The sequence below is a fragment of the Micrasema longulum genome, unplaced genomic scaffold, assembly GCF_059751315.1.
Source record: "Micrasema longulum isolate JH-2025_06_02 unplaced genomic scaffold, ASM5975131v1 h1tg003284l, whole genome shotgun sequence".
Lineage (NCBI taxonomy): Eukaryota > Metazoa > Arthropoda > Insecta > Trichoptera > Brachycentridae > Micrasema > Micrasema longulum.
This window is the reverse complement of record NW_028280365.1, coordinates 1-11,681: the sequence shown is the minus strand read 5'-3', so window position 1 is coordinate 11,681 and position 11,681 is coordinate 1. Positions and strand designations below refer to the sequence as shown.

The 11,681-nt window shown below is 35.6% G+C and overlaps 1 long non-coding RNA gene across 1 annotated transcript; it reads left to right on the top strand.

Moving 5' to 3' along the window:
• Positions 1–2,945: 2,945 nt before the first annotated feature.
• LOC148270898 (uncharacterized) lies at positions 2,946–11,137 on the top strand. The gene is made up of 2 exons (XR_015825258.1): positions 2,946–3,061; positions 9,839–11,137. It is a non-coding gene; the product is annotated as an uncharacterized LOC148270898 (long non-coding RNA).
• Positions 11,138–11,681: the final 544 nt, after the last annotated feature.

The window sequence follows — 11,681 nt, the reverse complement described above, 5'->3', positions numbered from 1 at the left end:
TACATAGTTAAGAATATCATTATTTTATTTTTAATGTACCTTAAAGTTTTTTCATTATATGTTCTTTTATTTGTTGAACTAATTGACCGAATAGATGCTGCTAGTTCAGACCTAAGACCCTCAATGAATATGAGCAAAACTAAGCTTGTGATCATTGATCGAGCTAATAAAGTAGCGCCATTATCCTTACTGCGCAACTTAGAAAGAGTCTACATTTTCATTTATCTAGGTTCTCTCATCAGCGATGGTGGTGGGTGTGAAGGTGAAATACGGCGACGTGTTGGTATTGCCAAAAGTGCTATGAGTCGGCTGGTGAAAATTTGGAAGAATCGCAGTATAACCATTAACACCAAAAAAGAGACTGGTGAAGGCCTTGGTTTTCTCAGCGTTCATGTACGGTGTGGAGTGTTGAACACGAAAAAGGAAGATTTTTTTAATATGTAGATTACTTGTTGATACTTTAGTTTCTAATTAGGTGATTCAGCAAATTCACCTCAAAATATTACATGGATTAATTGCTGATACGCCACTAACAATTTCATCTCAATGTGATGAAAACTTCTTAAGCACCATGGTTATTGTTACGGTGTGTGAAACAAAAAGATTTCATTCTTCGGAATGAATTCGTTTCATTTCTTTTAATTTCATTCTTCACTGTTGACAGTGCTTTGTACAATTTGAAGATAATTTGGTTGAAGCCAAATGGTGCGTTCAATATTTTCGAGGATAATTGCCTCAAAATCCAGTCGGTATATTCACCTAGCCGGACCGAAGGGGGAATTCGAATCGCCCGCAGACCGATTTGTTCAATTTCACTTAATGTACATAAGCATTCAGCAAACTAACAAAACTGAATAAAATACGCGAATAAATAAAATATGTGAACGCGAAAACTGTTAATAAAACTGAAAAAATGAATAAATTATTGCTCGGTCTTATGAGGCCTGTTTATACACTTCCAACGTTTTATTCTCCTGACGCCATATACAAGTAGGCGCTGGGGTCGTTTGGTACCCCAGTTCGGATCATGTGTAATTATTGTATGCTTTGTGAGGGAAAGGTTAAAAAAATATATTTTGGAACATTTTTATTTAATGTATTCATGTTTTCAAAATAATCATTATTTTTTATATTATTAATATTTTAAGCATAAACTTTACGGTCAAACATTTTACTCAATGTTATTAAACATTTGTATGTAACCAATTACAAATAATACCGCAAAACCGTCCAATTTCGCCCACTTTTTTGTAATTATGTTAATTTCCTCCAAAAAAATGTAAATTATGCTTTACTTTTTAATTACGAAGAATGACCTTGGTAATCATTGAATTGGGTTACAATTGTAAATTCAGTCATATTTAAATGCGATTTCGAGCAATGAAATTTTTTATGCCGGGCGAAATTCCCTGCATGTTCCTCCATATTTGCCCGCAACCATTATTTGTTGAACTGTAGCTCTTATGGCGTTCTTCTCTAAGAACTACTTTATTGAATTATTTATTCAAGGGCAAAATTGTCGTTTGAGCATATTTTCAATGGCTAACTAATAAAATATTCGTCTAAAAACATTTGGGCAAATTTACCCGCCAAACCTTATTTGTTTTTATACAAGCAATTTATAGGCCTTAGGGTTGTCAAAATCTGGTTGATAACTTAAGAAAAATTAATAAATCTTGTTTATTTAAAGAAATGTTTTATTTTAGTACACATACCATAATCCTAGTCTTAATTACCTAAATGTCAATTTTCAATATCAGGTAGGTACACACATTTTTCGAAATGGCAGATAGTTATACCTATGTTGTGAGAAATAATAACTGTTTTAGGAATATAGTTAACGAAAAACTAAGAAGGTTAAAACTAGACGACATCAATTTTAAAAATTAATATAAATTAATTCGGATTCTACGCTACTATGTTTTATAGTTCCTGGACTGGAACCTGAAGCGTAAAAACTGCCCATCTTGCCTTCATATGTATTATAATTAATCGCTGGTACGTTTCGACTAGAGCACCGGTGCGGTGCCTTATGTGCCACAAGCGCGGATTAGAAAATGGTGGCGGAAAAGTTAAATAGAGTTTATGAATATATGTCAAAAGTTTAAATAACAGGAGCGCGCAAGAAAGAAGATGTATGAATTTCGAAAAAGCGAAGTTTGTATGTAATTAAAAAAAAAGGAATTAATTTTTGGTTTTCATTTAGTTATTTTTATTTATATCGGTAAGTTCTTAAAATACAAACATTATTTATTGGCCATTAGTTTACTAATTATTATTAAAAGGGTTATTTTTTCCCCAGCGGAAAACATGGAATATTTTATTATTAAAGTTATTATTTTCAATAGAAAGGGTTTTGAAATTCTTAATTATTTGCCCCTCGGTCATTTGAATTCAACCCAAGGTATCGAATCCTAAATGACATTAACAACAGACGGAATATTATTTTAAGTATTTAGTAACGGCTCAGCTAAATATGATTAAAATTGATTTATTTTTAGGCGGTAATTAAAATGGCGTTCATTTCAGAATTGGCCAGCATGAACTAAAAGGTCATTATTGTCAAAGTGCATTATTGTTTGAGAAACCCTAGAATAGAAAACAAAAGAATATACTTGAAGTTTATATAAATTTGTAAAGAAATATTTTTAAATATCGCCACGTATGTTCCCCACATAAACAAATGTTGATTTTATGGTGAATCATGAATACTTGCTTATTTTATGGAAAAAAAAGTTATAATGCATAAACATTATAGACAGGTACCTACCTATGTAAAGCTCGTATACTTTTGACATAATCCTACCACCAACAATAATGCAATATACTTTAAAATTTTATCGCCGTTGAATGCTTATACTTTTAGGTAGGTACTGTTTTAATTTTATACTCTATGGTGTATCATTTTATTGACCACACTAAATGGAAAGGAATAATAATTTTTCATAGAAAATTCCGATAGACATCAATCTATATTAGCAGCGCGGTCCGTATATCGAGGATACCAAATTCATACATTACAATATAATTTGACGATTGAACTAAGTGCTTGCATACAAAAGTAAGTAAAAATGCCACTATGTAAAGCAGAACAACACATATCGCTTTCCTTTCACGCGTGGGCCCCGCTCGGTATGACGGGTGACAGCTAATCCGACTTATTGGGTTTCTTTCTTGTTCGATGGCTTCCTAAAGCAGCCGCGATGGTTGGCCAATAACAAATTATATGATTTGGCTTTCCGGACACATCTCTTGGGCAAAGGTGTATCCGACCGTCATTATTTTATCGGCAGGCGTATTTTGCGGCTATACTGTTGCGTGGAGGTAATGCTGAATATGACAGATGACGGTTGCCTTAACCGTATACAACCATTACAGTTGCATTTTTATTTATCTCCCTTTTTATTCAGGAGTAAAGCTATTGAATAAAGCAATGTGATGGTTGACATAATAATATGTATAGAATAAAAAAAGTATATCAATGACAAAATACATCGTTTTATATTACCCGTTTAATTACGTATTACATTTCATTACATATTTCATTCATACAAAATATTCCCTATCAGCAAAAGTGCTGGTATGAGGGGATAACGGTGGGCCAATTTAAAAAAAATATGAAATACAGTGGTGCCTCACACAACGAACTTAATTCGTTCCAGGAGCAAGTTCGTTATGCGAAAAGTTCGTTATGTGAAACGCGTTTTCCATAACAATACATGTTAAAAAAAATAATTCGTTCTGTAGCATAAAATATGGTAAGATGACATAAAAAAAAGATAAATTTTTTGTTATTATTTTTATTTAGATACATCTAAAAACATAATGAAAAAAACACACATTTTTTAATTTTAAGAAATAATCGAATCTTGCACATCTTCATCCATTTTCCGCTTTTTGGCCGATGGTGCAGTGAAAAACCTGTCCAAAGTCGTTTGTTTCTCTCTTTTCTTCAACATCTGCCGGAAATAACGGACAAGAGTATCGGAGTACAGGTCGTTGATCCTGTTTGCTTCAGCGGAATCCGGATAGTGGGCATTGGTAAACTCCTGAACTGCTTTCCATTTGACCAGGATGTTCTTGATGTCAGCAGTTGGAATTGGTTGATTGTTTGATTGTTGCTCCTCGTTATCAGATGACGCTTCCCTTTGAGCATTGTCCTGTTGTTGGGCCAGAAGTGTTTGGAGCTCTTCAGTTGTCAGCTCTTCTTTGTGTTCCTCAATAAGCTCCTCTACATCCTCTTCCTCTACCTCTAATTCCAACCTTTGGGCCACTGTGATGATGTCCTTCACCACTTCTGTGTCATCAACTACTGCTTCTTCCTGAATCCACGAAGGCACAAGCATCTTCCAAGCAGAAATGAGGGTCCTTTGTGACACTTCTTCCCAGGCCTTCTGTATAAGTCGTATTGCCAAAAGGCTAGGCGGCCTCCGTGGTGTAGTGGTCAAGACGCTTGACTCACACACGGAAGGTTCCGGGTTCGATTCCCGGTGAGAACACAAAAATTAAAAATTGTGGTTTTTCTTAAGCCTGGGTGTTCTGTGATGTAATTCACCACTGTAATTGGGCTTCCTGGCCTGTTGTGGTGCAAAAAAAAAAAATACAAATATCAAATTTCTCCTTCCAAAACATTCGGATAGTCATATTGTCTCCACCAAACTCGCATTCTTCAAACACTTTATTAAAGAGGGCTCTAGTGTAGAGTTTTTTGGCTACTTTGGCTGATTTTATTGCATCCTTGTTTGTCAAAATGGTGAAAATGGTGGTCTTGTTGAGGCCAAACTCTTTGACGAGGTCACACTGTTTTACCCCACATTCACTCCTTCTAATTATTTCCTGTTTCATTTCAAGAGAAATCACCTTCCTGCTTTTTTTAGAACCCATCATATAAAAAAAATTTTGAGTTTATCTTAAAAGGACGACTGCCGTGATACGTGTGCGATTTAATTCGTAATGAAGAACGATTGCTGCGATACGTGCGTAAGTTAAGCGTACTACGCAGTGACTAACGAGTCTAACGACTGCCTGCGGGAGGATGCAATTAATCGGAAGTGATCGTAGAAGATCGGGCGACTTCGTTGTAATGATGAACGATTGCTGCGACACGTGCGTAAGTTAAGCGTACTGCTCAGTGACTAACGACTGCCTGCGCGGAAGGATGCAATAAATCGGCAGTGATCGTGTGAAGTGGGCGACTTCGTTGTGTGAAGCGAAGTTCGTTGTGTGAAGCGAAGTTCGTTGTATGAATCGTGAAATGAACGAAAAGGAAGTTCGTTGTGTGCAGCGTTCGCTGTGCGAGGCGTTCGTTATGCGAGGCACCACTGTAATAGTTTATGTTTGTAAGTGAAAATTTTTGATCGAAGTTCATTGTTATTTATTATATAAATTTCAATTTATAAAATACATTTTTTTACTATTTTTGTCATTTTTTGACTTTTTGATTTTGAATAAAATACATAGTTTTGTATAAATACATTGAACTTCTTAATTAAGATACCAGTCTCGAAGATGTCGCGAAAGCGATGAAACCGGTCACTAGATATTCCAAATTTGTGGATTAAAGTATCACTCGTCTTTTATTTATTTATAAAAATAAATAATAGTTTAGTAATTGAGTAAAATTTTACAGTTTCATATTATTCTGAGGCTTATCAATAGAAAGCCAGCCGGGTAACAAATAAGACTACCCTGGCAATACTTACAAAATGTCCGCTTGTTTATTCAACTGTCTGACAGTCGGTAAAATAATCGAATTCTTAAATAATATTCTTTGTGAATTCGCTACTTACACATGAAATTTGATTCCATCCTATTCCCATTTAATCCCAGCGGTAATTTGACTCCTAAAAACGATACGGCGTAGTTGAATTTAAATCGACAGTTGCGTACTAAGCGACGTCTGATTGCAGAAAATAGTAGGCAATACACGATTTCTTTTCATTTGACGTACCGCCGAAAAACCTCGATATCGATTGACTACATCGAATTTATATTGAATATTTTATTACACTGTGCGTGTTCATTTTAAGGAGTTTGCAATACGATTAATAAAATTTAATCGACAATAATATTAAAGCTGGCATTTAGTGTTAATGGGTAAGAATTTTTGCAACCTTCTAAGTATGTGTAGTCTGAAAAATATATCGCGGCTTAATTTATTAGTACGTGCTCCCCAGCATAGATGTTCATCCATAAGTACTCCTAGACTTTTTATGGATTTCCTGTATTGGATATCGGCACCACTGACATTAAGAGGATTAAGAGAAGATGCGTCTAACTTACTAAGCAATCTTTGACGCCCGCTAACATTATTTGTGTTTTAGATGGGTTTATAAGTAAACCATACTCCTTTGTCCACGATGACACGCTATTTAGTGTAGACATCGATTTTATTGCTTCACTGGTGCATTCAGGTCTGCAATGAAGATAACGTTCTAAATCACCTTCATAGATATGATATGAACGATTGAGGCATTCTGCTAGCGAATTGATGAACAGGGAAAATAGTAATGGTGATAAAACTCCGGTTGATGACCATTGCGTTGTTGTCTAGCTCGTAAATACGATCAAAACCATTTTATAACCGGTTGTGTCATATTTAGTGTTTTGAGCCTAGCTAACAAAATATCAAAATTGACAAGAGTTGAAAGCGCTGCTGAATTCAAGTAATGTTATCAAGGTTAGCATTTTGTTATTCATTGCGTATCTTATGTCATCTGTAACTTTTTGCGTAAATATTTGCTATATTTCTATATTATGGATAGTTTTGGTAGCATTTTTGCAACATATGCTCCAACTAGGGAGCGGACATGGAATGATGATGATTTCAGTTTTAGTGCTCCAGAACAGCGTTTATTTTATATTTTAAAATACATGTTACAATATGTTACCCACTAAGTCTGAAGATTTTTCGGTGGGACTCACTTTTTTTATGGCAGGTTTATTTTACATAATTTTATTTATACTATACAAATTTATTTATTAACAGGCACTATAAAGTATTGATTAGATTTTCCTTCAGTCCTTTTTTCTCGTTCGAAAACCCTTCCTGTTAATAATGGTTTGTCGGAGATCATTGAACAACCTCGGAATAACGCAATGTAATGTTCGTTCTCCGAAGTATTTTGTAATTCGCGGAACGACAAGGGAGCCCTTAGTTTTTAATCTAGTGTTGTTTGTGTGCAAAACTCTTTTTTTATATTCCGGATCAACAAAGTGATCTACAGCCAATGTGTAGTCACAAAGTTGTTTTACCGGCAGGACATTACAGAATTAAAAAAAATAAAAAAATAAATAAATAAATAAAAAAAATTACACCTTCGCCCATATGTTCCGCCTCACGGATGACGCTATCTGGTACAATCCCCTTTAACAGTCTCACCTGAATATCATAAATTTTACCCAGATGAGACTGGAAGGTGAGACCCCAGACACGAACTCCGTAAGATATAATCGATTCAATAAGCGAGGCATTATTATATCTTAACGTTTTGAAAAGTAGTATGCTTTTGATTCCATAAATGACTTTAAGCCAGTATCTTAATCTGTCCCAGATTCCATCAATATGAACACCCCTACTAAATTTATGATTAATAATTAATCCTAAATATTTTTGATAATTTACAAAATCTATAATAGGACATTAACAATTATCTGATTCTATATTTGAATTTGAATGAAGACAAAAAATTATGTGAGTTCGTATTTTTCTTTCGAATTCACATTTAGCAATATATGGTGAGGATACATAAACAATTTTAGTTTTTTTAGAATTTATTACCAAGCCAACTTTAACTTAAAATGTATTTCTTGGTCTAGTTCTTCCATCGTGAATGGTATACAATTTTTATCTAGTTGCATTTTGGTGGAATTTCTGAAGAATTATGGTTTTAACATATTTATATTGTTTTCTGATTGGATTCGAAATATGTTTTTGTCATTTTCATTTTTTCTGGCGAGTATTTTACCTCCACGAAACCATACAAATTTAAAGGTAGGTAGTTTATTTTTCTTCTTTTAGAGTAAATCCTCAAAGAATGGAGTCATATGTTCCTTTATGAAGATAGAATCTGCGTTTTTATTTAATATCTCATTTGCGGTTTTCTTCTGATTTATGAGCTTATCTTGCACTTTGTTATGTTTATATTTCACACTTCAGATTTCATAAGAATTATTATTCAAATCTTCCCGCAATTGACCAACAGCGCCACTTATGACAATTTCTATAACTAAAAATCAGTCATACCAAAACAAAATAACTTAATTTCCAGAACAGTAAACTTAACAAATACCTCTTTAAGGACTCAAAGATCCTGAAACCATTTTGGGGACAGTTCCGGGACAGTCTTGATAGGAGAAAGACGTTCTCCCACTGCCCGTGAACTCCGCGGCCTCCGAAACCATACTAGCGGAACCGCGTTAAACGATAACATCGCGCCATCTCCATTCTTCAACGTGCGTTATAAAGTAACAAAGTTTGATATATACCGCGTCGTGTATCACGAGTCGAGCATAGCCTTTTTTAACTAGAGCACCGGCCGGAAGATGTAGCCATATTCCACGCCCACTTGATCGCGCGACGACGCACGGGCCGCGCTGGTCAGCATCTTTCCTAATCCGCCCCATCCGTGTCCCCAAGGGCTCCTCGGCAAATTCTGGCTTCATCACGGGATTTCTAGCACCTTATGGGCTGTTTTCCCTTGTCCGCGCGACGCGTGGCCATCATACCCGTCCATCGCACGTTATCGGACCCATCCGGGGCCAGGGAAGGCGTATCAGCAACCCCAATAGCTCCTGGGGGACCTCGATGAGCTCCAGGAAGGGATATTTTCCGAACCAGCCACTTCCCACCTGTTGCAGTCTCGATAACATCTCTTGCAACCCACGTGCTTAGCACGAGGCCGCTCTCCAGCTTCCCTACAAGCAGGCGAGGTCGCCTTGGTCATCAGGATTCCTCGGGCATCATATCACGGTGAAATCGTTCCATAATTCCGAGCTAGCTGATCCTTCTAGATCCGAAATACGCGTGTATGTGGTACCCCCTCCATTTCCCTCCCCCCTCACATGTAATCAACGGAGAGAATTGTAGATCCGTATTTATGTTATTTTACAATATTAAATTGGCTTACGGGCCTTAAACATCAAAGCTGTTTTTACTTATTGTGGTTCCTCGTGGCTTCGGGAGTTGATGAAGGAAGGTTCAAAGTCATCGAACCCTTACGTTATATCCCGAGACGGAATCTCATGTTCTCCACCGACTGGCCGGGCAAAAGGTAATTACTGAATCTCCGTCTTAGGGTAGAAAGCATTATCTCTCTTTCATTGCCTAGATTACATGTATTTCTCCCCGCGTAACAACGTTTCTATCACTAAATTGATTCATTATTTATTATTCCTTTTTTGGATTTTCGGATTTGTTACGGTAAATATAATTACTAACGTTAATATCAAGACTATTGCAGACTTTTTCTAGGATTTTCTGAGCTGGTAGCTCAGATTCCGAAACTTTAACGCCATAAATTTCCACATTTTTAGAACGGTTATCTTGCTGGATTGTCGCGATTTTAAGGTTCAATTTGTCGATCACCTCATCTTTTTCGTTGCACTTTTTTTTCAGGTCAGTGATAATCTTTTGATTTTCTTTCAACACTTTGGTATATTCTTCAAGTTTCGCACACATACTGATCACTTATAAGGTGAGACAGCCTTACTTTCGGAAGCTTGAAATGGTCTCATTTTCGTGTTTGCTGGTCGGAAAAGTCTTATTGTATTAATTCAGTACTTTTTTGTTCATTCACTTGGAAAAAGTCTTATTTATATGGTCTTGTTGTTGTTTCAGGTTTACAGGTGAAGCGGAAAGATGTTCATTCTTCAACAACTAGCAAGTTGAGTCATACTGGTGAGAAACCATTCTCATGCTCAGAGTGCCAGTATAAATGTTCACAAATACGTAATTTAAATAGACACATGTTGACTCATACTGGTGATAAACCATTCTCTTGCTCAGAGTGCCAGTATAAATGTTCACAAATAAGTCATTTAAATAAACACTTGCTGACTCACACTCGTGAGAAACCATTCTCATGCTTAGAGTGCCAGTATAAATGTTCACAAATAAGTAATTTAAATCGACACATGTTGACTCATACTGGTGAGAAACCATTCTCTTGCTCAGAGTGCCAGTATAAATGTTCACAAATAAGTCATTTAAATAGACACTTGCTGACTCACACTGGTGAAAATCGTGAGAAACCATTCTTATGTTCAAAGTGCCAATATAAATGTTCACAAAGAAGAAGTTTGAAATTACACATGTTAACTCATACTGGTGAGAAACCATTCTCGTGCACAGAGTGTCAGTATAAATTTTCACAAATGAGTCATTTAAATAGACACTTGTTGACTCATACTGGTGAAAAACCATTCTTTTGCTCAGAGTGCCAATATAAATGTTCACAAAGAAGCAGTTTGAAATCACACATGTTGACTCATACCGGTGAGAAACCATTCTCATGCTCAGAGTGCCAGTATAAGTTTTCACAAAGAAGTAGTTTGAAAATACACATGTTGATTCATTCTGGTGAGAAACCATTGTCATGCTCAGAGTGCCAGTATAAATGTTCACATATAAGTGATTTAAATAGACACTCGTTGACTCATACCGGTGAGAAACCATTCTCATGTTCAGAGTGCCAGTACAAATGTTCACGAATAAGTAATTTAAATCAACACATGTTGATTCATACCGGAGAAAAACCATTTTCGTGTTCAGAATGTCAATACAAATGTTCACGTAAAGATTTATTAAAACTGCACATCTTGTCTCATACTGGTGAGAAACCGTTCTCGTGCTCAGAGTGCCAGTATAAATGTTCACAAATAAGTAATTTGAAAAGACACTCGTTGACTCATACTGGTAAGAAACCATTCTCATGCTGCGATTGTGAATACAGCTTTTCCAAAAGACGTGATTTAATTCACCATTCATTAAATCACATTGGTGAGAAAGTGGTAACTGTTAAATTGCTAAAAATCATGCACAATAGTCAGTAAAAAAAATTGCGTAGCTTCATTTTTTAAAAAGACCAATTAAGTTTTCATAAATTATGCAAAACATTAAATGTGACAAAAAAATAAATTAATAAGAATTTCAAGTGAGAAAAGAATAATTGTTAACATTTGCGTTTTCCATGGAGGTAATAAATTAAAATAAATAAAGATACTAATGTACACTTCGAGCCATCCACGCACACACATGAACGCACATATAAAACATACATAGACATATACATTACACGCGGCACATATACACAGCATAAACCACTCAAGATGCACATTCAGCAACTATTCCAAATAATCGACCCATGAAGAAATTTTCTGTTCAAATGCAACGTGCAGTTAAAAATGTCCACATCAATACTGAGTCCATTATGATTTCTACAGCTACGTCCAATGAATGAATTCGAGGTATAATTGTTTTTACAAGTCGGAACATAAAAATGTATACGGTCTTAGCCTATAACAACTGTTATTTCGACGGTAAAAAGGCTTAATGATTGGTTCGCCGCAAAGGGAATTATACAGGAGAGTCCAAGTGTTTTTTTTAGGAAATGTGAGCATAACTTTTTCGTTTTAAAACAATTTCAAAACTACATTGTTTTGAAATTAAGTACATAGATATA